Source organism: Heliangelus exortis, chromosome 13 (assembly GCF_036169615.1).
Source record: "Heliangelus exortis chromosome 13, bHelExo1.hap1, whole genome shotgun sequence".
NCBI lineage: Eukaryota > Metazoa > Chordata > Aves > Apodiformes > Trochilidae > Heliangelus > Heliangelus exortis.
Window position 1 is genome coordinate 13,394,652 of NC_092434.1, and position 24,527 is coordinate 13,419,178.

General features: G+C 37.3%; 1 long non-coding RNA gene across 1 annotated transcript in view; it reads right to left on the reverse strand.

Annotated features, from left to right (window-relative positions):
- LOC139801884 (uncharacterized) overlaps positions 1-24,527 on the reverse strand; it is a 421,250-nt gene that overhangs the window by 252,340 nt on the left and 144,383 nt on the right. The window lies entirely within an intron of this gene.

Sequence of the window (24,527 nt, forward strand, 5' to 3'; positions counted from 1 at the left end):
ACTCAGTTCCTGAGAGCATTTTCCAGAGTTGAGCAATAATCAGTGTACCAGCCCCAGCTGGCCACAGGGACCTTTCTTTGCAGTTGGATCAGGGCACAGAATAAAAGTTGAATAAGCTTATTGTAAATGAGTGTCCATGCTAAGTGTCATAAACAGATGGTTAAGGATTAAAAAAATACTTCCTTTGCCAAAGAACAGAAATGATAAGTGGTTTTGGAAATACTTTTGTGATTCTGAAGTAAAAATGAAATTCACAACCCTTCTATGCACAGGTAATTCCTATAACATCACTGTGTGCACGAGGCCACATCTGAGGTGATATATTCAACACTTTTTTTTTTTTTTTAATGGAGAAAATTCACTTTTGTCTAAAATTAGCAAAAGCTGATTTCCAGTACAGTTTTATTCAGCCTCTCTGGATCTCACAGCAGTTATTCTGTTCCTCGGATTCCAACCTGTGTGGAGTTTTGGTTCCCTGCACCAGATCCAGTTTAACTTCCTTTTCAATACTGCCACCTACAAGGGAAAACAATATCTACCAAGTTGCTTTGAAATTGTTGCCTTCAGCATTGTGTTACTCTGATCACATTCATCTCTGTCCTTTTTTTCAAATTTGATTTTAAATATTTACAACATCATACATCTTCTGCTCCTGAAATTACGAACGGACTCTTACTGTCTGTGAAACCTGCTGGATGAGTGATGGTCAACTTAAAGGGGAGCATCAATGTTTTATTTGTGAAATACAAGATGAAAATAGTCTTCAGATTCTTTTTTTATTGATCTTCTACTTTATGGAAAGGTACCCTAAGTACTTCACCAAAAAAAGACTCTCTTGTATATTATAAAATATTAAAAGCCTTGAAGTAAGGCAGTAGGTCAACGTGTAATTCTGACTTGAAGTAAACTATAGAGAAACTAAAAAGTCATCAGACAAGAATAAAGAAACTGCAGCTGGAAGTAACTGACATAGTGTGTGTGGGGACAGATGATTGAAGAAACTGGGTGCAGGATAGTTTAATAAAATGAGTTTAAAAAAAACTTGTGAACAATACTTCCACAGTTACATGCAAACAAAAAGAATAAGAAAAAACAGAATAGTTTTCATTTCAGAAGAAAACTGCAAAATCAGTCTTTAAACCACCTGATTTTTACATCCTTGATACTGTAATTTCTCATGGTTTCTCATTTTTTGGGGGGAAGTTCCAAGAAAAATCTTGCAATTACTGCTGCCTGCCAGAGGTCCAAGCAGTGTTGCTACTAATTGTGGCTGGAAGACCTATAGAGTGATTTAAATGAATGTGCAGAGCCATACACTGAGCCATGTACTAGTGCTGACTGTGATAGCTGCCAGAACATGAACAAAATACAGCTTGAATAAGTGACAAACAGAGGGATACAAAGAACAGAAGAGGATTAAATTAAAATTAATGAATTACTGCTTAGAGCACTGCTAGGGTGAAAAAAAAAGGGAAAGACATATAAATAGTAAATTAGAAGTATCTGAATGAGAAATAGGCCTTTCAACTTCAAGGGAGATATCTCAAACTAGACTCAGTACAGCATAAGAATCAATTCAGGTTTGTTGGTTCTTTTCAAGCCCCAGCCACAAAAAATATTAAAAAATCCATTAATACAGTTGTACAATATTAGCCTAAATATTTCAGTTATTACCAATGCTATGAGAGAATACAGGTCAATTTTCATTGTTCAATATATCCACATGTGAATTAAAAGCATTGCAATAATACCTGAATTCTCCATTTGTACATATGAAGTACCACATGTACTTCACCATAAATACACAAGGCTGTCATATATACCTTAGCACCCCTGATCCCTCTGCTCCCCTGCTATATGGTGAGATGGAATGGATCTGATGAGCAACACCTACAAAAAAGGCACTTTTTATTTTATTTTATTTTGGTCTGTGAATTATGAGTGCTCAATATCAGAGCTGTTTTGATTAAGCATACTGTCTTCCCAGTTGGATGAATATAAACCCTTCAGTTATATTTCTAGCACACATAACATTGTAAATTTGAATTCTACCTTTCCATGGACATGTTTTAGTAATGGCTTAAGGCTCCTTGTTTACCCAAATGTTTCTGACAATAAATTAATTTGCTAGAGTAGTTTGAAGGAGCAGATGTTCAGCAACCACATTTTTTAAAAATATTGAGGAAATACTCATTTTCTTAAACTCAACAGTTCTTCCACATGTACCCTGAACTGACCAGTACTATCTTGCCTAGGTAGTAAATTAAGGACTAAGTCCATAGTTTTTGTTTTCTTAAGCAGAGAAAAAGAAAGGAAAAAACAGGCAAACAGATGGCAAACTCTCTCTTTAGGCAACAACTGTTCCCTTCCTATAGCAGCATCAGCCCAGAGTGTTGAGGATTCAAGATTACACAGCAGCCTGAAGAAAGCTGCCAATCTAACTGGGAAGAGGTATTCCAAATGACCTGCAAATTCCAAATGACCAATTCTCCTTATTTCTTATCCATAAAAGAAGGCATCAAAGAATAGATTAATCTTCTCCTTTCTTCATTTTTATAGAATAATAGTAAAACTCCTACTCATCTCAAAGAAACTCAACCCTTTGCAGCTGTTCTTTATGTGAAGCTAAGAGCAGCCTGGGCCAACCACTACCTGGGAGTCCTCACCACCAGTACCCTGCCTGGCCCAGCCACCTGGACTCCTCTCTCCTGCCCAAAATCAAGCAAGCAGACCTGGTAGGACACAGACACACACAGAGCTTTGGTGCCATTCCCCACTGTGGATAACACTAGTAAAAGAATACGAGATAATAATGGATTTTTTCAAAATTAAAAGCAATGCTAATAAGGACCCCAAGCTTTAACAGCTGTTATCCATTCCAAGCCTGTACTCCAATCCCAATATCTTCTTCAATCCCAATATCATTTTCAGTGTCTTACAAGAACTTCACATCAAGTTTTCCATAGCAACATTCCATCAGAACCAGAGGCCCACAGACCTCCCTACTCTTTTCCATTCCCATCAGTAGACTGTTGCAACTTTCTATATTAATAGAAATTAATTCTATGTTAATAAGGAATTTGTCTCTATTTCTGCCTTCTTTTTTATCTGCACTGGCAGTCCTTATTTGTACCTATGTAATATCAAGAGCAAAGTCCTTATTTTAATGTGTTAAATTCTTGCAGCTTTTCCTTAGGAGAGGGATGAGGAGTGGAAAATCTGCTCTGTGTCACCTATCCTAGACAAAAGAATCTGGAGAATTTGAGAATTTACTTTGTGTGTGTGTTCAAAAATGGTTAATCTTAAGACACTGAAAGTAGACTGGAAGCTGCTTTTCAAAAAGATAATGGATTCATCAACATCTCAGCCCCCTCCTTCTGCTTGTCCTAGGGAGATCAGTGATGAATTCAGAATCCCTCCAAGATGGAAGATAGGAGCTCCCAGCAGTCATTTTGCTGCATGAGTCTCTCTGCTGGATATTAAGTCTACAAATCCCTGCAGGTTTGGTCATAAGTGGAAATCCTCCCAGGGGATACTGGCATCCATCAGTGGATGGATTTGATTCTGTAGATAGGGCATTTGGAGTGGAGTTCAGAGGACTGATTTCCTTGAGGACTTTTTATAGAAATATTTGAACATCTACTGAAGTAATAGGGTGAGATATAGATTAGAAACGAACAAACAAAAGGAAAAAAAGAAGAAATAATTTTAAAAAAGGATTTATACTCCAGCTCCAGATGGAGTGGCTGATATACTGATACAGTTTAAGAGGAAATTCCTACATTTATAAAGAGCTGAAGCACACTGGTACTTGCACAAACATCCTTTCTCGTGTGATTTCTCTTTACCACACAGTTAGGATTTATTATGGTAAAAGAACCCCCCCTTTTATGGCAAAGCACCTTTTATGGTAAAACACATCCCCCTCAACCTTCACCACCCACCTCCCCCAGTTTCTGTGAGATCAGGAACTGGGATGTTTTGCCAAAGAGATGTACACTGAAAAACTTACAAAAGGCTTTGTCTTGCAAGGGTGAGCATTACTACAGGACACATTGAATATAAACTCTTGTTTGAGACCAGGAATACAATGATACTACCTATTCTTACAAGAAAGATCTATAACCATCACTCCCACCTGATTTTGCTCTCAGAAGTATATTTTGAAACTAATATAATCATTCCTTCCTAGGTAAGCTTCCAGTGCAAAAGTAAAACCAACCAAAATCCAAAACAAATGCTCAGGAAATCAAGGAATAGAATAAAAACAGCTCTGCTTGCAGCAGCTAAGCTAAAATCTGAAGACACAGAAAACCAGGCACAGTATATTAAAACAAGCCATACACACAGCACCCTCATCAGTCCCTTTGGAGGGGTGTATTGTCTCCTTTTTGCCAGACTTTTGTATTCATTAATAATTTTCAGCAATATGATAACCACTTTATTCTGAACTTCAAAGATGAAACATCAACACTTCCAAATGCTTTCTCATGGAACCTTTATTTTCCTTAAATTCATTTGTTCTCTTGCTTCTTACATTTTTAATATATCCTGTAACCAAGTACCCCATGGCAGGAGGAGGGGAGCCCAGAAGGCTGCTGTTACTAGAAAAAAGGCTGTGTCTGGAGATCAGACTGAACATCCAGATTGAAATCTCTACCTTTTCAAAGGTTTGTAATAGGATTATGTAACAGACCCCCAGGTTTTCTCATTCCCATGAGCTGAATAACCCTATGACACTTTGGACATTTCTCTACATGTGACACTTTACAAAGCAAAACAATAATTACAGAGGTACTATTGTTAAAGGTGTCCTGCTCACCAGGTCATGCCTCCAGCATCTTGTCCTTCCCCTCATTACCAGATGCTTGATGTCACGACTAAGCTCAGATACACAGGAGTCTCTGCTCTGATGAGGTTTGCCTCATAACTTGATGGCAATCATAGAAATGCTGTGTCCTAGGCAGGACAGGAAAGCCAGGGGTGGCTAAATCACTTCTTTCAAGTGGGCTGAGTCTGAACTGTAGAACAAACTTTTGGAGAAAGCAAGAAATAAACATTACCTTTTCAGCTATTTCCTTTCTTTATCACAGAGCAGCCAGGCTCCTATTGAACATGAGTCCAGCTTTGGACACCCTTTCTCAGAAAGAGGCCTTTTCTGAGTCACAGCAGCTCTGAAAGCCAAGTCACAGGGAAATGGCATCTGCTCTTTCTCTTGGATCCTTATAAATGACAATGTTAAGGCTGAATAGTTCATCTGTACCTGAGAACTAACCTTGGATTTTTAAATACAACACAGGCTACACTCCCTGAAGCTCAGCAAGTCTCATCCTACGTTACCTCTTCTACCTCTACTTCTTTCATTTTTCTCTTTCAGGGGCAGCAGAAAAAAATAAATTCAGCCAAGAACCAGGCATAGCTGGTTATGAAAAAGGTTTTAGCTTCCCTGGAACAAAGGCTTTCATTGCATGCCACACAAGGTAAATATTGATACTTGATCATGCCCACTTAACACTTTTTAGACATAAAGCAAATACCTGACAGATTATCTAAATGCAAAGGTTAGACAAACTATCATTTCATGAGTCAAACAGGTATGCTAATAAAAAGGATATTACAAAGTCTTAAACAAACATCACTGCAAAATTATAAATTGACATATAGAAAAACTGCTCACCTGAATGTTTTATTTAAAAAATATCTTTAACTAGTTTTTAAAGCAAATTAGGAATTTTAATTATTTGGTTAAAAGCCTTGGTTTTGGAAATAACTTCTCCTGACACCTTTACCCCAAGCATCCATCATAATCACTCTGAGAGTCCTAAATATCAGTGCTTGCTAACCTAACCTAGCCCAGGATTAAATCTGATTTAAACACCAGATGTCAGTGTTGTGCTTATGTTACACATGCTCCGTTGGGAAGAAAAAAATACTTCAGTGGAACTACTGAAAGATAAGTTAAACAAAACCATGTCAGCCCCATGAACAGATCATCTCTTAGTCCACGAAGCAACAAAGCCCTCACAGAAGGAAAATGAAAATAGTCTGTCATGAGCCACATAATTTTTAATTTTATAGCTTGAGAGCAATAGTTAATCACCTGTCTTTAATACAAAAGCCCATTTTTCTGTCATTTGAACTTTCACACGATTTTCTCAAAAGAGGAAAAAACCCGACAACCAGATTTCCCTGTTAACTTGTTTAAAAAACCCAATTCAATATGAACTTAAATCCACACAGAAATTCATGTTCACATTACACAAAGGTTGAAATGTTTTTTTTAATCGAGTTTTCAGAATAAAATAGATATTAAATAGCACTATCTAAAGAAAACCTATTAAATCTTGGTATTTTGGAGTTACTAAATTCTCTAACACAGGATGGCAGACGCTGGGTTGGCCGTCACTGGAGTCGTTTCTGCTTTACTCCACAAGATGGAGTCAGAAGATTTGAGCTGCCAGAAACCCTCATTAATTTAGTGACTACATTTTTTTCTGTAGTCATTAGGTCTGATTCAAAAGTATAAACTGACATAACAGAACTTTATTTGAACTGCTTTACACAAGGAGATATCTACCGAGCTGACAAAATCTGAGGAAGATGCTGACCATGGACTGTATTTCCCATAGATGCATTTCAGCCAGAAGCAATAGCCAGTTTTAATTTCTGTAAAGGATAATAGCATATTCAAATCATTCTAGCCCAAGGGTGACTGATAGGTGACTCAACAAGAAAAAAATAACTGAGACACTTGATGCCCAATACTTGGTAAATCAAGGAAAAGAAAGGGAGGAACAGACTTCCTTATATAAGACATTGTAATCATTTGAGGGCATGTGGATGAGCTCTGTGTGAGCTGTGCATGAAACAAATGTGTGATAAACACCCTGAGGAGTTATCATGCCACTTAGGAAGGAAAACGAGATGTCTTCCATGTTTTCTCTCTTATTATCCAATGTTTTTTCCCTGAGAAAGGAAGGGGTGAGAGAAGTCTTAACAAACAGGAATATAACAACTCTCTCAGGGACAGGCAGCATGGAGAATAAGAGGAGGGTATTAATATCCCTTGTGATGGCAGCAGTTTTCTGAATCACATCCAATTAAAGCTTAGATCAAAAGCAGGCATTACAGCAAGTGGAATTTACCCCTTGACTCTCTCCTCTTCCCACCCCTTCCATTGCCTTCCCTGTGATGCACAAGTGTCTCTAGCTCAGAGCAAACACAGATTGCATCAGCCACAGAAAGAATCTTTTCAACCTCTTTTTTTTTTTTTCAAAACAAACAAAAACAGCCTCCTCCCAGGCAATTTCTGCTGCCTTTCATGTCATTCATACTCACCACAGATTATGTTGTACAGAACTCAAAGCCTAATTATGTTTCTCTCCTGTATACACAAACATCATCCTGGGAGCAAGCAAGGAGACCTATCTTGAGAGTTTTGGTTGAAATAAAAGTAGCCATTTATCAACCTTACCTCTTCAAAGGCAGAAGAAAGCCAGTAAAGATTTACATTTCCTTTTATAGTGGATGAAACCAAGTGGTGGAGACAGGCAAGATTTTTGGGACATGCCCTCCATACTCAGAGTCCAGCTACTTTAAGCTATCACAATGCCTGCTTAGAGGTGAATAATTTTTCTTGGAGATGAACATGGTTTGCATACTTAGACACATTATTTCACTTGTGAGTTGTTCCCTAAGTGGAGAGTCACCTAAGGAATACTCAGAGCTAGCTTTTACAGAAGACTCCCCTGTCATAAAAGTGAATTGCATGCTCAGCTTTTATCAGTTGGCCATATTTGGGATTGCATATTTTGGAGGTCATATTTTGGACATTAAAAAGTATCAGTGCCTTTTGTACTAAAGTTACAAAAAGTACCATAAAAGAGACCACAAAAAGAACTGAGCTCTATAGAAATCCAGTGGCTATTTTTGCAGATGTTATGCATGAAGAGTATTATGAATGGGCTTTGAAGAATTGTCAAATGTGAAGATTTAATAGGGAAAAAGTAATGCCAAGGTTTTGGGAGTATTTATCAAGCAGGATACATTGCTAACCTTCAGGTCAGGACTAGAAGAATCCATTGATTGCATAAATAAAGCACTGAAACTGTCAGCTATTCTACAGAAAATAATTAGAGATGTACACTAGGACTTCTGAAAAAAAGGAGCATCTCAGGACAAACTTGGAAGTCTGTTAGCAGTCTAAGTGCCCTAATCTCTATAATTGATCACTGGAGAATTTTAAATTGAAGTTTATGTTACAAATTACACGTTATTTTAAATTTTACATTCCTTTACATTTTACTTTCCTTTAGTAGTATCTGTGAAATCTAACATGTGAACAGGCTGGGAAATGTAGACCTCATCTTTTCCCTGATGTCTGCACAGTTTTCATGCTGCCAGAAATTTTCCATGTATTTTTTGAATAAAAGCAATTGGAATTAAGATGTATTATCACTTCTTTGGCAGCAGGTAGTCTAGAAGAACAATCTTTCTGTTTAAACTTCATTCAGCTCTTTCTCCTCAGAGGGTGCACTGAGGCCTGGAGTGAGCAACTGGAGACAAGGCACTAGCCTGGGGTTCTTTCATCCTGATGAGCCACAACCCTGCCATGCTTCAGTATTATTCTAAACTTCTATCACTACATAAAACAATTTAAAATGTTATTGCAAAATCATGGAAAAATTATCTTCTGCAAGCATCTATTGCCAATAGCCTCTTAATTATAATTTTGTCTAATAATTTAACAAGGATCTCTGACATCCTCAGCTTTGCAGGGGCACCATGGAACACTCCTGGTTTTCTGTGATAAGGGGAACAGAGGGAAGCAAAGGGATCTGCACCCCCAGCTCAGTCCCTGCTGTGGCAGAGCCACCTCCACTCCTGACACCTCTCAAGACAGATCCTGGATCTTCCACTAGAATATCTTCACAACAGTACAGCAAATGGGATGGGGATGGAAGGCACAAAGGAAACACAGACCAGATCCTCAGAGGCATTGGATGAAGATCTGGTAATATCAATGTCCTGTAGGGTTTAGAGCCCACCAGTGGTGTCCAGGCCTGGGTCACTGGGGAAGTCCAGAGAAATATCCTCTGGGAAAAGTGGTGCAACCCATTGCCAGACATCAGCATTGCTTCACTGTGCTGACTTCAGCTCTGCCTGGGACCTTGGGGTAAGAAAAATCACCATCTGCCAAGAATCTCTTTCCTAACATTGGAAACCCTTTCACTGAAAAAACATCTCCAACTTTTCCTTTAAGAAGAAAGCGGAGTGAGAAATTGTTACATAAACTCTCAAATCACTTCCAAATTTCACTTAGTGCAAATCAACTCAGTATTTGGCTCATCTCTACTTGCTGTCAAGAAGAAACCAGATACACACCAAATGAAGAAAGTTTCTTGAGTGTCTTGAAGGTAGACTCAACTAGTTCTTGCCTTCATTTCTCCAAGCAAACCCCAGACAAGGCTGCTGTCTTCTCTTCAGACTTCCCTCAAGCTCAAAAGCATTGCCCAATGCAGGGCCCATCCTCTCACAAGGTGAGTTTTGCAAAGCATTTTCTTCATTTGTTTGCAGGTACAACATAGGTTGGGCTACATTGGGTCAGGGTTGTGTCTCAGCGTGAGACACTCCCCCTGGGTATCACCACAGTCCACCAGAATAACACTAATGGTTGATTTAAATATATTGCTTGATGGATCTAAATTCTGAGGCTGAGTCAAAGAGCTTTTGTTAGAGCATTTTTAACTCTGGAAATTGCTCCCTGGTGATGTGATAGACTCCCTAGTTCATCGACTTCCAGGATGATGTCCAAGGCTTACACATTTATTGATGCCTTTGCCTGGAGATGTTGGTGATGATTTATATACATTTACTGAGGACATGTTGAAGCAGTTCACTTTGTTGGAACTAGTCAATATGTTCTTATTTTGTTGTTAGCTTTGTATACATGCCAAGAATCCTAGTGATGAGTCCACTTTATAAATTGTAAAATAAATACATTTATGCTAAACCATGTAGTTATTTATGGCTCAGAGAGCTAACTTAGCTGAGACAGCAAACTGATGTTACTGGAAGTTAATTCATTCTCAGATTTCCAGAAGCAAAGAACAAGTCAATTATTCCAGTGAGACATGAAAATTTTATTTATGGTTTGGCTGATTAAGGATATGTATGTGCTATTTACTCATAGTATTGGCTCTCTTTTAAAAATAATTATTCTTTACTACACTAAACCTTGTTATTTCTTTGCATAACATTTCCCAAGGTTGCCATTAAAAAGTTGGGAAGTCAAAAAGTTTACTCCAGTAGAGATGGTGAAAGACATGTACTCCCCATCTGAGTAACAGCAATGCACCAATCAGTACCAATCAGTGCACCAATGATTGTTGCACAGAAAGGTGACTTTTGGGTGTTTGCCTAATGATTTAACATGGCATGGTTTTCTCTCCTTTAGTGGTTCCGGCTCAGAACACAGAAACAGCAAAAGTCCTCATGCTACAAGTTCCAACTTCTGAGGCTCCTATAAGATGGTATTTTAGTTGTTAGCAATTTAACATCTAGTGTAGCAACATGAAATTGCAACAAGGAAACGTTAAGTAAAAAATAGTGTCCATAGGTTTTTCTGATACATGACATACTATAAAACCATTTTTTGCTGTGATGAGTTCCAGCTTTTACTACAGGTTTCCTGAAAGCTGTAGCTTTTTTCCTTCTTTTCTAACATTTTCAATAATTCCACAGAGATGGCAGTGAAGATTTGTATGTAAATTATGTGGATGTCAGCTGGTGTGTGGTAACAAATGACCTCTAAAACTAAGCACAAGACTATTACCTATGACTAAAAAAGTGTGTCTTATTTGCTATTAGTCAAGCCTACAGCTGTGGTTCTTGCCAAGCTGTTTTTCCAAACTCTACTTACTCTTTACAATTTCATCTTGAAACTCACAAAACTTTCTACATCAGAACAGAAAAACTCAAAGCAGAACATTCAGATTCTTCTGTACTCCAATGAAAGGTGTATATTCAAATGAGATGCAAAACAGAGCAAGAAGACAGTTTAGAAGTATTTTTAGAAGTGTTCTGCATAATCCATGAATAAATTTCTTCATTTTTCCCCTGCTTAAAACAAAAGAAACATGACCCCCCATTCCTGTTTCTAGGCACCTTTTAAAGATAATGTATGTAGACAGACTACAAAAATGAGAGTGACTTCTGATCAAGCTGCCTCCTTCCTAGTTTACCAGATTGCTGCTAAAGAGACAGACCTTAAAAACTTGGACTTCCCAGCAACAACATGATGGAAAATTCCCAAATCAGCTTTAAGTCTGAAGTCAGAGCCCAGTGTGCTCTACCCCAACATCACCACCCTCCTTAAAACTTCCAAGTTTAAGCTGATGCACTCTGATAACAGCTGCAGAAACTGCACAAAGAGAAATGCTTTATCCAGGCAGGTGCAGGGACTTAGGACTTCACAAAGCAAAGTTAAGGAATTGTAATAATTAAAAGCCAGCACGAGTCTCAAGATCTAAATAGCATCTGCTCAGAGAATCCCATGAGCATTCCAGCAGCTATTTCATAGGGTGCAAAAGCAAGTGGCACCTCCCCAGTGAGGCCAAGAAGCAAATATATGATGCTGGTATGGTCACTCTCTATTGAAGAGCAGATTTTTTCCCACAGCGGTTGCAAGGTCTGATAGAAATGGACAGACAGGAACATTTCTCTAACTTCAGCTGATTCCCTCACTTAGCATCATCTTTAACGTCATACTTGGGTTTAACCTTTTATGTGGGCCAAACACTAAGCAACTCATTGCACAAGCACTTTTTAATAACAGCAGCATTCAGACATTCCCCCTTAATCATGTGAAGGCCTCCCCTCCTGCCCATGCCTTCTTGCTTGCAGTCACAGTTACTAACACCCTGCCACAAAAAGCTGCACACTACATTAAAGTTAGAGATAATCTTACATTCTTCCTAAGACATACATATTTAATTAACAAGCACCACTAATCAGAGTAAAGTACCTACAACAGTCATTAATGTGGTTAGTGAAAGCTGATAAACTGAACATAATTCTATTTCACATTCAGTCATTTCAATGGAAAGACAGATGCATATGGAACTTTAAAGCTTTCCCCTTTATACTGCAAGAAGATTTTTTTTTTTTTAAGAGTCCCGCTAAACTTTTTTGACCCATTATAAAGAGTTTTAATGCATAAACTCTTTGGGTGCAAGAATTTCTAAACTGCTATTTTCAATATTCAGTGCATAGGACTCTGGTATATAAACCATGTCATTTTCTCTTGTGGTCTTTTGGGTTTTTTTGGTTTTTTTTTTTTTCTCTTTCTCCTTGCCTGTACAATGAGCAACCTGCAGTCCCTTCCATGTCCCATCCTCTCTGCCCTCACTATCAAAGATGTAGCTCCATCCTCCATACTCTACACCTCACAAGGGGACTGAAATTAAGGCAATGGCTCTTTCCCAGTCTCTTCCATTCCTTCCTTCCTTTTTCAGTCTCTTCCTGACCTGTGGTGTAATTCTCTTATCTAACCCTGCTTTTCATAATTCCTAACATTTTGCCATTTTATTATTTTGCTCTATTTTCAAAGATGTATGTGTGCTTTCAGTACTATTAAATACCATTAGTATTGTCCAATATGTTTTTCTCCTATTGCTCCTAAAAATTAAATATTATACTTATTAAAACAGAACATAAGAAGTTTCCTGGAAAATGAGGCTGAGGACCAAGTCCAGAAACATGAACTAAAAAAAGGAGAATTTTGTGTAGGTTTGGATCTTCTACAAAGTATTTATCATAGCTGGCATAACAATCACTTCTCCTCTCTGGATAATGGATTGTAGGGAGAGTACTTGAAAACCCAGTGCAGGAGTTGCTTAAATGTTGTGCCCTCAACATAGAAATCAAGAGAAATAGTTTGAAATGGAAATGTAATTTTGACAAGAAAATAAGTATATTAAGGTTGACAGGGTAAAACATGTCTGGTTTTTGCCCTCTAATATTGCCATGATTGTTGTGATACCTGCAATAGAGCAGAATTTGATGACTAATGGGACTGGTGGGTGGTTTTCAGCCTTCCACAATTTGTGCTGATGTTGTTTGTGCTTGTCCTTGGATGCATTCTTCTTGAGCTTACAATTGTGGCTAGACTGTAACTATTAATAGGTATTAGACACACATGTGGACTGCATTTTTGTGCCATTCAGTATAATGAAAGCTTGATTTGCAGGTCTAGCTTTGTGCTACCCCAATTGTGCTGTTTGCTTTTCTGGTGCTTCAGTGAAGTAGTGCAGTGGTGAATCTGGCCCTGAATATTAAACCAGAGAAAAGTGTTGAGCAGCAAATAAAAAGCATTTTTGAAAGGAGGTGTATCAGGAAATGGGAAACATCTTGTCCTCAGTGTACTTTGAGAAGATCATATATTTAACCAACATCAATCGGGTTTAATTGGTTTGAAATATAGCATGATTCTGTATGATTAAGTATTATATATACATATACACATATATATATAAAACAAAACAAAAAAACTGAAACAAACAACTAAAAAAACCCAAAAGACCCAAAAAACCCTAAACCAAAGCAAAGCAAAAAAAACAAAACAAGACCCAAAAAACCCTAAGCCAAAGCAAAGCAAAACAAAACAGCCCCCAACCCCCCAGTATTCCTCTGCTCTCTAAATGTCCCTGCATACCCTAACATAGTAAAGTGCACAAATCTCCCAGGGGTAGCACAGTGAATCTTGGGGTTATGTTTAAAGAGGAAATAGATTACATCAATTCTCATGTTTGTTGCTATTTTGTTGCAGTTGTGGTAATGCAGCAAATATGGCCACTGCTATCCTGTTGAAAGAGGATCTTTATAAATTCCAGTTGTCAACATGAAATCAATTCTGCTATGGGCAAAAGAGTGTTTCATCATTCCAATATTTGCACTCAGCTAAACTATATCCACAGGCTGTATGAGTCTTCATTTATTTATTTATTTGGAACTGGGAGTATATAACACTTTTTCAGCCCAGCATTATGGATCTGTGACAAAACTGCATGAAGGTTGCACAGCAAATGTGTTGTTGCACAAGTAAATGTGTTTGATTTCAGTGAGAGAACAAAGCCTCTAAATGATGCACTGAGGATTCAATCTGAGCCATGCTTCCTAGTCAAAGAATAATTATATAGCATTAATCTAAAAAAAAAAAAAAAAAAGGAAGAAAAATGACAATTACACATCTTGGCTTTCCATAATGATTTTTCTGTGTCCTACACCTATGGTAAATAAGCCAAGCACTTAGTAGCAATAGAGAGGAGGGAAAAAAAAAAAAAAAAAGAAAAAAGAAAAGCAGAAAAAGCCTTCAGTTTGCAATTTCTTTTTCTATAGTCTTTCTTCTTCCAGTGAAAGTGTCTATAAAATTTTTAAAGGAAAGTAGGTTGCTAAAATGTACTTAATTTGCCATGATAGATTGAGTCCATGCTTCAGTGACTGTAATTGAATCTGTGACCTATTTCTTTAGTAAAGTAGAAATAGTCTCTTGGGTTTTTGTCACTACCATCTTTTAATGAAATTCAAAAAGACTGTCAAAATGTCTACATTTTTTCCACTAGTTGTTAATGTTATTACTTTACAATTTGTTACTTTTTAATTAATCTTAATAAATGTGTACACTGTCTACCTGGCAGTTGGAAAAGGTAGACATCAATTGATCACTGTCACACTGTAAAGGAAAATTAACAGGACAGAAAGGGCATTAAAAGCAATAGAATATCTAGACACATATTGGTTCTACTTAAACACACTTTATATCTCTAATTTACAGGATCTGTATATTACAGCAGCCCCACTCCCATAGCTGAAGTTAAAGGATCTGTCAGCATTTTATTCATAAACCTGGATGGTTTCCAAGACATTGCAACTCAGACTTCAAATCAGCCTTGAGACTCAATTTGATAGGAAGGCTCCCAGGCCAGAACCATCCCACCCCATCCTCCATTTCCTTTGCCAGAAGAGGACACTCTCACTATTTATGTATTTAGAATATCACACCATGGGAACCTGGGATGTGACCCCTGGCTTGAGTGATGTCCTGACTCCACACTGAGATGAGATAAACCCCCATTTTCCCACTCTGTGCTTCTAATAGAAACAACAGCCAAGTGGGGCAAAAAAGGGGAGCTTTTACCTACTTCCCCAGTCCAGACAGGTGGGGAAGCAGAGCAAACCTTTCCCAACCTACAGCCCAGACAGTTTTGTGTCTTAGTAGGTGCTCTTTAGCTTTATTATTTCTGATCCATTTGTGTCTCCAGGGAAAGATTGTCTGTCAGTTCTTCCTTCATCAAAGACTGGGATGCCACTAGCTTGGTGTTAATAGGGAACTAGGAATGATTTTACAATCAGATGCAGTGCTCTTCTCCTCTTATGTTTAAGCCTGTAACTACATAACTGTTGATTTATGATCAATATTACAGCTGCACACAGGGAGCCTAGGGCTGGCATCCACAGCAGAGGGAGTCTTCAACAGAGCAGTGTAAAGCAGCTCCTGGGGCTGGGGGTTGTTTCTTCATTGTAGAGTGAGAGAGAAGGTATTATTCATCTGAGACTGAGCCCTTAAAGAATATTCATCTGAGACTGAGCCCTTAAGGAAGCTGAAAATGCAGTCTATGGACTGCACTGGGGCAGGCAGGCACAGCACCTACAGTTTCTTTTTTGCACACCCCCTTCTCCTCTTGTGGATCTGCAGCAGAAGCTGCACACACTGCCAGGGAGAGACTGCTGGATGAACTATTTATTTATAGCTATTTATAATTCAAGTATTAACTTCTCTCCCACTCTGCCTCAGTACAAGGAACATGAGTCACATTCACCTGAAACCTCGAGCTAGATACATTTTTTAAAGAAATGAAAGGCTACAGAGGAGAAAACTAAGAGCAAACAAAATAATCCCAGGGCTTGATTTTACTTTAACAACTCAACTGCAACACTTAATCACATTCCTGGTCCTTTAGTCTCTCTTTTTACCTGCCTCTGTCCTACAGCTCTTTGAATCAGTAGTCAAAATCCAGAGTAAAGTCACAGGGTGAAGAGCTAAGCTCCAGAAGACAACCCTTGTGCCTTCTTTAGGACACAATAAACTAAAAAAACTATAAAGACACCAGATTGGACTTTTCAAGTCCTGTAGGTGCTGCCTAGTTAGCAGTTGGCTACTGGTACAGTTTAAAGCCCAGTTTGGAGCAGGGGGTACTTCAGCTGAACTCCTCTGGGCTGGACACAGACCTGACTGCATCAGGCTACAGCCAAGAGGTGAACTGCTGGCAGCACACCGTGGGCAACCTCACCTTTCCCTATGAACTCATTTACCTATTTCTCAAACAAATGAAAGGTTTTGCTTCTGACTGAGCTGGAACTCTTCATGAAAATTAAAACAATGAAAATCTTTCCTTTTCCACAGTGACAAGTTCAAAGGCCTATAAAGAGATGACTGCTATATTGAAAGTGAAGTGATTTTTGGATTTAAATATTATCTATATATATACACACACACAACCACATAACTATGGTACATTTTCTCAGAGAAAATATCATTGATAAGTATATTCAGCCTATGGAGTCACTAACATGATGGACTATAATGGCTTGAAAGCAGTCATTATGTTCTATTAGGATACACAAACAAAACAGATTCCCTCAGCAGACCTTGCTATGCTTCAAAGCTATTATACCCCAGAACTAAATCTGCATTTTAATTACTGTAAAGCTGAGTGTTACTCAGCTGTATATCTACTGTATATTATAGTTCTAAACATAATGATTTAAAACAAAAAGTGGTCATTAAAAATGAAGTAATAAAAAATGAAGTCAACTTGCCAAGTTTTAGGTTAAAAATACTAACTAAAGCTATCAGGAGCTATGTAGAGACCAATTTTTCAAAGGTTACAACCTTTTTTGTGTGCAGGTTTCTACCCACAAGTAACAGGGGGCGAAACTGCAGGCTTTGAGCCCTTCTTACCTGGTGGCTAGAGGTGCACTCAAAGTTTTAGAGATTTTCCATCTTACTTGCACTTGCCATCAGGTCTGCAATGTTCTAACTTCCAGTTCATTTAGGCAATGATTTTTACAGGGAAAGAGTGACTGATGTGTTGATGCCAAATACTGCTGTAGTGGCTGAGCTCTAAAACATTCACCTGAAGTTTTGAGGCAGCTAGAACTGCCTGCATCTCTTCACTAAAGCCAGGTTCACAAACTTCCACCTTTGCCATTACTAAGATCCTGAACAGTCATTGTACATAAATATTCCATGTACCCTCCAATCCAAGCACAGGTGATGCATTAACAATTAAATTCACAGGAAGTTTTTCCACTAAGTCCAGAAAAGGCTAAAAATGTTTAGCATGGGGGCTGAACAGAAAAGAGTCCAATGGAGTTCCCAAGACATTTCTGGTAGCTTAGAAAAGCCTATTTCAGACTTTCTGAAAAGTCTGAAAGAAGAACTTACTCTTCCTCCATGCAGTCCTTCAGTCCTGTAAGATTACAGATCCATGCCCTGAATCAGAAAGCACTTAAGCTAATGAAACGTATGGATTTCCATCTTGGATGATGGAAAAACCTTGGATCCATTTAATATATTTTGAATTGGAATAGTAGTGCATGAAAGATCTAGTTGAAAAAAAAAAAAACAAACAAAAACCTTTAGTGGTTGTTTAGGCCTTAAAAACTTCAGAAAGATTTGCATAAAAATTTTTAAAAGACTAATGGCTCACTATGTAATGAGAAGATGCTATTAAGATGTAGAAAGGATAGTTACATTAAAGTTATTTATTTCAAAGAAATAAAACTACCTCTATTTCTTAGGAAACTTTTTTTTTAATAAAATACTATTGTGGGAATATTAAATTAAGTCTCTCATTAGTATCCTTTACAAAATCCTAAGTAGCTAAATTAGTATTCAAAGTTATACTCAAAAGATGGGACTGGACATTTTGGAACTCAAATCATGGCAGCCCTTACAGGACACAAGGAAGCTCAGGTGCCTGCTTCAGTTTGCATTGCAATATGGATCACCTGGAAAGTTTCTACCAAAAATAATAATGAGATACTGCTTTTCACCAGATCTTAGTATGCAAAATATTGTCCAGAGTAAAGAAAACAAAGGATCTTTTTGCCCCTCATTAAAAAAGAGAATGCAAAATCCTGTCAGGACAGTTTTTATGTATTTCCCACGTAGCTTCAGTATATTAGCTATGAATCATTACATTAGGCAGATTTTTACAACCTTCACATTTTTGAAGAAATGTTTAAGTCATGATCTTTACAGCTTACTGAAAGGTTTCAGCTTATTATTACTAACCTAACAGAAAAGGATCATCTATATCTAAAATAAAGCTAAAGAGGAGGATGAAATCAGACTAAAATGATGTCAGCAGAAGTTCTGATCTTACAAGGAAGATTGACAGCATTATTACATTTCAGCTTTATCTTACTAATTTTATCTAGATCTAGGTTTTATCAGTCTCCCAAGGCTTTGAACATATGTAAATTAAGTCTCCAGATAGAAAAGGGGTAGATGCATACATATGTATCTAAATGCATAGAACTTAGACAATGAACAAAATGGTAGCAAGAATAAAAAATGCCAGATTTCTTGATCTCTCCTAGAATAATTCTGGAACTGTCTAGAAGAAATGCAGAGGAGGAAGGACAGACGAGCCCCCAGCAGTGCAGGGGGTGAGGAGGTATGGAGGGAGGTGTACATTTCCTCATGAAAATCCAAATGAATTATGAATCTGAACAGCTTCTGACAGCTTTTGAAAACACAGCAAGGTAATTCAAGAAATAAAAATGAATAAAAGTAATGGAATTGTCTACGGAACACAAATACCATAGCTATCATTTCCAGACAGAGAGGACAAAATAGAGAAACAAGTTCTGAAAAAATGATGTCGGTGAATTACAGTTCAGTATAGACATTACCATTTTTACATCAGATGAATAAGTGATTAGATCTGGATATCATCCTTGCTCCACAGAGTTCTAAAGCACATCCACAGCCCTTCTGGAAAAGCTCTCTTTGTATTGCAGTACTGTGCCGGGCTTTGGTTTCAGGCTTTTGTTTGTTTTTAACAGATAAGAAAGATTTATTCCATATATATTTATAACATATGAAACATGTGCCTCAGGCTGGGAATGGCAACTTATATGACTGTGGAAGAATAGAGGTGGATATGATTGCATGGACAAATCCCCAAATTAAACCCTCTCGGATTCAATCTTCTGAAAACACAAACAAGTAAAGAGAAGAGGTGATAGAGGAATCCAACTGCATTACATAGAGACCTTCAGATTTCACATGTAAAGAAAGTAAAAGCCAGAGAATTCATTTAGTTTCCAGTAAACCTTACTGTTAAACTTTTTTTCCTCCCTTTAAAAACTTTAGTAGTCAAACAGTGTTCCATACCGTAAGAATTTCAATGGAAAGGTGAAATATTTTCATGTCTTTCAATGGATAAGAAACCATTCGGCAGATGGTCAGGAGTTGAGGAAAAGCTGCACAAAGCACAACAAGATGAATAGAAAAGACACCTCAAAGCTCTGAAATGGAACAACAGGAACCAGGAAAGGTCACTCACAGCAGTAAAATCCTGAACATTTTAATCGCAGCCTGGTTCTCTCTTACTCTGAACCTTCTTTTACTGTCCTTTTTACCAGTGCAAAATGGGTGCAAATCATTATTTAAATACTACTTCATACCCACCTATACTGCCATTTTATCACTGCATGGTGTGAGGCAGAAGCTTATCCAGTTTGAGATTTGTAGCAGTCCCAAACCTTTGGATCAGTGGAAATGCAACTTCACAAAAATATTTTCAATTAAACTGTACAGTTCAGAAGCTGTCATGTGCAAAGAAATAAAGGGTCTTTCATGCATTATAAATATTATTTCTGAAACTATATAAATATTTTTACTCTGAAGGCCTCCAAAAATGCCACTATTAACATTCTGGGAGAGGAAAGCAGAGACAAAATTCTATTCTGATCAAATCTGTATTTGAAACAATGTTTAGTGATGATATCAAAGACACAAGGAGCCAAGTGCAGGAAGACACTGAAGAATTTTTTTTTTTTTTTTTGGCAGTCCACAATATTCTAATTTTCAGAAGTAACATTAACAACCTTTACTTATAAATCAGTACAGCAACTCAGAAAACGCAACAGTAAAACATTCCTGTATTCATTTAGAATCCAGAACAGCATCTAAAACCTGTTCTACGAAGGGTCATTTAAACTCAGTTTGCTTTTATTTCCATTTATGACTACAACAAAACCTAAGTTTAGTTTAAGGCTGGCTGACAACTTCCTCCAAATCCCCAGCCCAGACTAACAGAAATAAAGAGATGGGAGAGCTGGTTTGTACTCTAATATGTCACTCAGCCATGCTTTAAATTTCTCAGATACAGCTTCCAGATAAAAGCAAGGTTGACCTCACAGAAGGGACATCCACTCTGTTCCTGAAAAGTATAGCTGGATATTTCCTTTCTTTCCTGGGTTGTTATCAATACCACCAGAATTATTCACAGCACAAACACCACTGATGCACTTGCATTACCTTCTCTTTCTATCATAAAAAATGGAACACTTTTAATGTCATCTATCATATTAACTGCAAGGAGTACATATCCCCTAAGAGCTGAGGAATGTTCTGCATTATTTCCTCCTTTTACGTCCACTAAATAAGTGATAGTCCCAAAAGCTGACTCAACACTTGATTCTGCCTTTTAACTTACTTTTATTACTGGACACTGTTTGCTACACAATGAAAAGCATCCTATGGTATGGATTTTACAAGACTTGGTTTCTTCAGCATTTTCAGCAAGTCTAACAGTACCAATAAATTAAGACTGGTAAATAATTTCCATTTGATAGAGAAATCTCTCAAGTCCCCTGCATGAGAAAGAAGTGCAATGCACTGCAGCAACATCCTTTTAAGTGGTTTTGTTGAACATTTCATCTTACTGTGTGCAGAAAACACTCTTCTAATACAAGTAAATTGAAAAGTATGCCAAGAGGAGAAAGCAATTCTAACACCACAGACATGATCTTAAGCACTGTCTGAAATGATCATTAATGCTCAGAGAGAGTTTTTTGACATTATACCACATAGACCAGCAGAAATGTCATCCTAATGGTCAATAGCAAAAAAAACCAAACCAAACCAATCAACCAAAAAACCTAAGAAAACCCAAAACCAAAAAACACCCAAACCATTATTTATAATTAGGAAAAGAACAAGGAACTATGAATAAAGAAACATTGTGACATTGTGAAACTCCATTTTGTCCCCACAGCTTAAGTTCTATGAAAGGAATAAATAAATAATAATTTAAAAAATTATTATAAATTATAAATTTTGTAGATCTTCGTTTTGTCTTACTGAAGAATTTACTATGGGGTAACAGCAAAAGAACCTTTACACTCAATGTATGTGAGCAGCAAACAAGCTCAAGCAGCACACCTGATCTGAGCAGTACAACATTTCAACATTTGCTCCACAAGTTCTTTGGTCCTCTATCTCATTTTCCTTGGTCTTGCAAACCCCTGTCTTCCCTGCTTGGTTTGGAAATTTTCACTACTTCTTTTTTTTTTTTTTTTTTTTTTAAGTTCAACAAGTGCTGCCTCTGTGGTACATTCTAATGGGAGTTCCAGCATCCAAGCACTTTTCTTTCTATTTAGCTGTTTTGGTATGAAAACAAACTGATTTTTAAAGTGACCTCAAAAATACCAAAACAGACTGGCAATAATGCCAAACTGATTTGAAGGATTAAGTTTATATTCATCCTTTAAACTATTTGTAGTAGCCATATCATAATCTTAAAGGCACATTTATGCTTTATTATTTCATCTTATCAAGTTCTTATACATAAGCACAAGATATTAAGCAATTAAAAGTACTACTTCTGGTAAGAAAAACAGCCCTTTCATCACACCTTTTAAATTGTTTTCATGAAGCAATATTGAAGTTTCTGAGTACATGCTACAGTAACTGCCTTTCACTCATTATTCTGGTCCTACAATTAAATATTTCGTTTTTCCTTCTTTCCTTTTAAAATATTGTTGGTGTCAGCATTCACCATCCCTGAATGTAAGGGGCTTAAAAGAAATGCAAACCCTACTTCTCCAAAGGAATCTGAAAGCCATTAACAAACTGCTTGCTAAAAGGGGAAAAAGCCCAAAGGGGCAACATTTTGTTAAACTGAATGTAAAACAATAGACACCCAAAACACTCATAAAAACAACTCCATCTCATCAGCTCCTTGTGCAAAGCTTACATTGTACCCAAAGAACTGAAAGAAAACGTCATTCTTCCCTGTTGCAAGAGGAAGTAATGCTACAACTTTTAGTACTATAGTCATCAAGTCACAAGCACCTGTGAATATGCATTAAGTTTGTGCAAACAACTGTGTTTGGGGGTCAGGCTCATCTGTGTGTGCAGAGATGTGAATAAAGAGCTATTAGGCACTGTCTATCCGTTAATTTCTTGCTCATATGGGGAAAAAATATTCACAAAATGTAGGCATGCACCTGCATGTTACCTGAAGTCTAATGGTCAGGTTGTGCTTAAACCACCAGGTCATAAAATAGCCTTAGAATAACCCTTCTATGGTCATTACTTCTTGTCTTCAGTAATATTACTCAGGATTTATATTGAGAATGGAGTTTGTTTCTTGTCATAAAAAGTAGACATAAGCCTTGAGAATGAAGCTTAATTGAATTTCTTTTAGAAAAATAGTAACTTCCAACTAGTCATCTCTCAGGATGAAAAATGAAATAGCTAAATATTTTCTCTACAGAAAGACCTATCTTTAAGCTGAATAAAAAGATGAGTCCTTTGAGGTGTCCATAATTCAAAGTTATTTTGCCAAGACCATGCAAATAATCATTTAGTTCAGGTGTCTGCATTGTGTTATAGTTAGACCTGACAGATACAAACCTGGGCATTCTACAACTCTTAAGCCATCCTTTTGAGAAGACAATTAGATGATATTGACCTGAATACCTCCCTTGAAATTAGGTAAGGTACTTTATAAAAAACAGATCCTACATTAAATCTTGGAGAAATGCAATAATTAGGTTTGCAGTTGTCATCAAAATATTGAAGAAAGCTGTGCTAATTAATTAGCAAAACAAGCACTGCAAAAAGGCCAATAGCCTTAATAAATTGCATTCTCCTACACACTGGTGAGTTGCAATAGTTTTTTTTTGTAATCAATTGTGTAATATGTGCAGATCTATCAAATGTACTATAGACTGCAAGGTACAAGTGACAAAGTATGGGTAAGGGAACAGAAGTACATAAATAGTTGTCTGAACAGCCTGGTGACACTGTCACCAGCAAAGGCAGAAGCTAAATGTTGTTTCCTTTTCACCAGATACCAGGAAATACATGCAATCCTGATTAAAGAAAGTTTTATATAAAACCCCTCTGTCCAGCTCTGAGCCTACGGATTCACATAAATGATTGCATTAACCCCGACATGTCTCTGGCTAAGTCTTTTTTGATCCCAAAATTATGTATATTCGTATCTAAAACACATGTGGGACCTTCTTACAGGCAAGAAAAAGAGCATCACTCCATTTACACAAATGTATTTTTCCTTTGCTGCAACATGTAGGGTTTATTTATACCTAGTGTGGTGTTTTCTCACATTTTCAATACTATGCTATTTGTTCAGTAAAGACTAATATTGAACTTACTGTCAGCCAGCACTGATAGAAAACAAAAATAACTATTCTATAAAACAAAAATAGCTAACAGCTGTAGTATAAATGGCAGTAGAGGGAGATAATAGGGGGTTCTCAACAAATCTGTGGGTTTCTTCTCTCCAGAGATGAGCAATTTCACATTTTGCAGTTATTTTCCAGTATTTGCATAACAAGTCTTGCTACTGCTTTTAGTCCAGGATCACACATCAGGACTGGCTTACACAGCAAAGATCTTTTTTTGATACAGAAAGAGCATATTTGCACCTAGTAAGTTTCAAAAGATGAACAAAATCCCCAAATTTCTGCTAGACTCATGCAAATACATTTTCAATTTCTGCCCTGACAACTTGCTCAGAGAAAAGTCAGAGCCTCAAGAGAAAGTCTCTTGAAGTCAGCACAAGGGAAATGCATGAAATGAACCTGCAGAAAGTTCTGTTCAGTGCTCCTCAACTAAAAGCTTCTCCATACAGAGCCTGGAATTTGCTTGTTTTCCAAATCTAAGTGTAAAAAAAACTTCTTTATTGGCTTAATCCTCTAATTTCAGCATTTTACTAAGGACCACTGGTGGTGCAAGAGAAACTCCACTGTCCTTGTCAAAGTTTCTTTGGTAACTGAGTAAAAAAAAAAGTAACTTCAATGTCATTTAACCAGAAAACATCTTTTCTACTGTGTACTGCAGGTGAGCAGTTTCTATCTAGGTAAAACAATAAGGTAATTATTTATGACATCAATCATAACAGTATAATCATAAACAATAG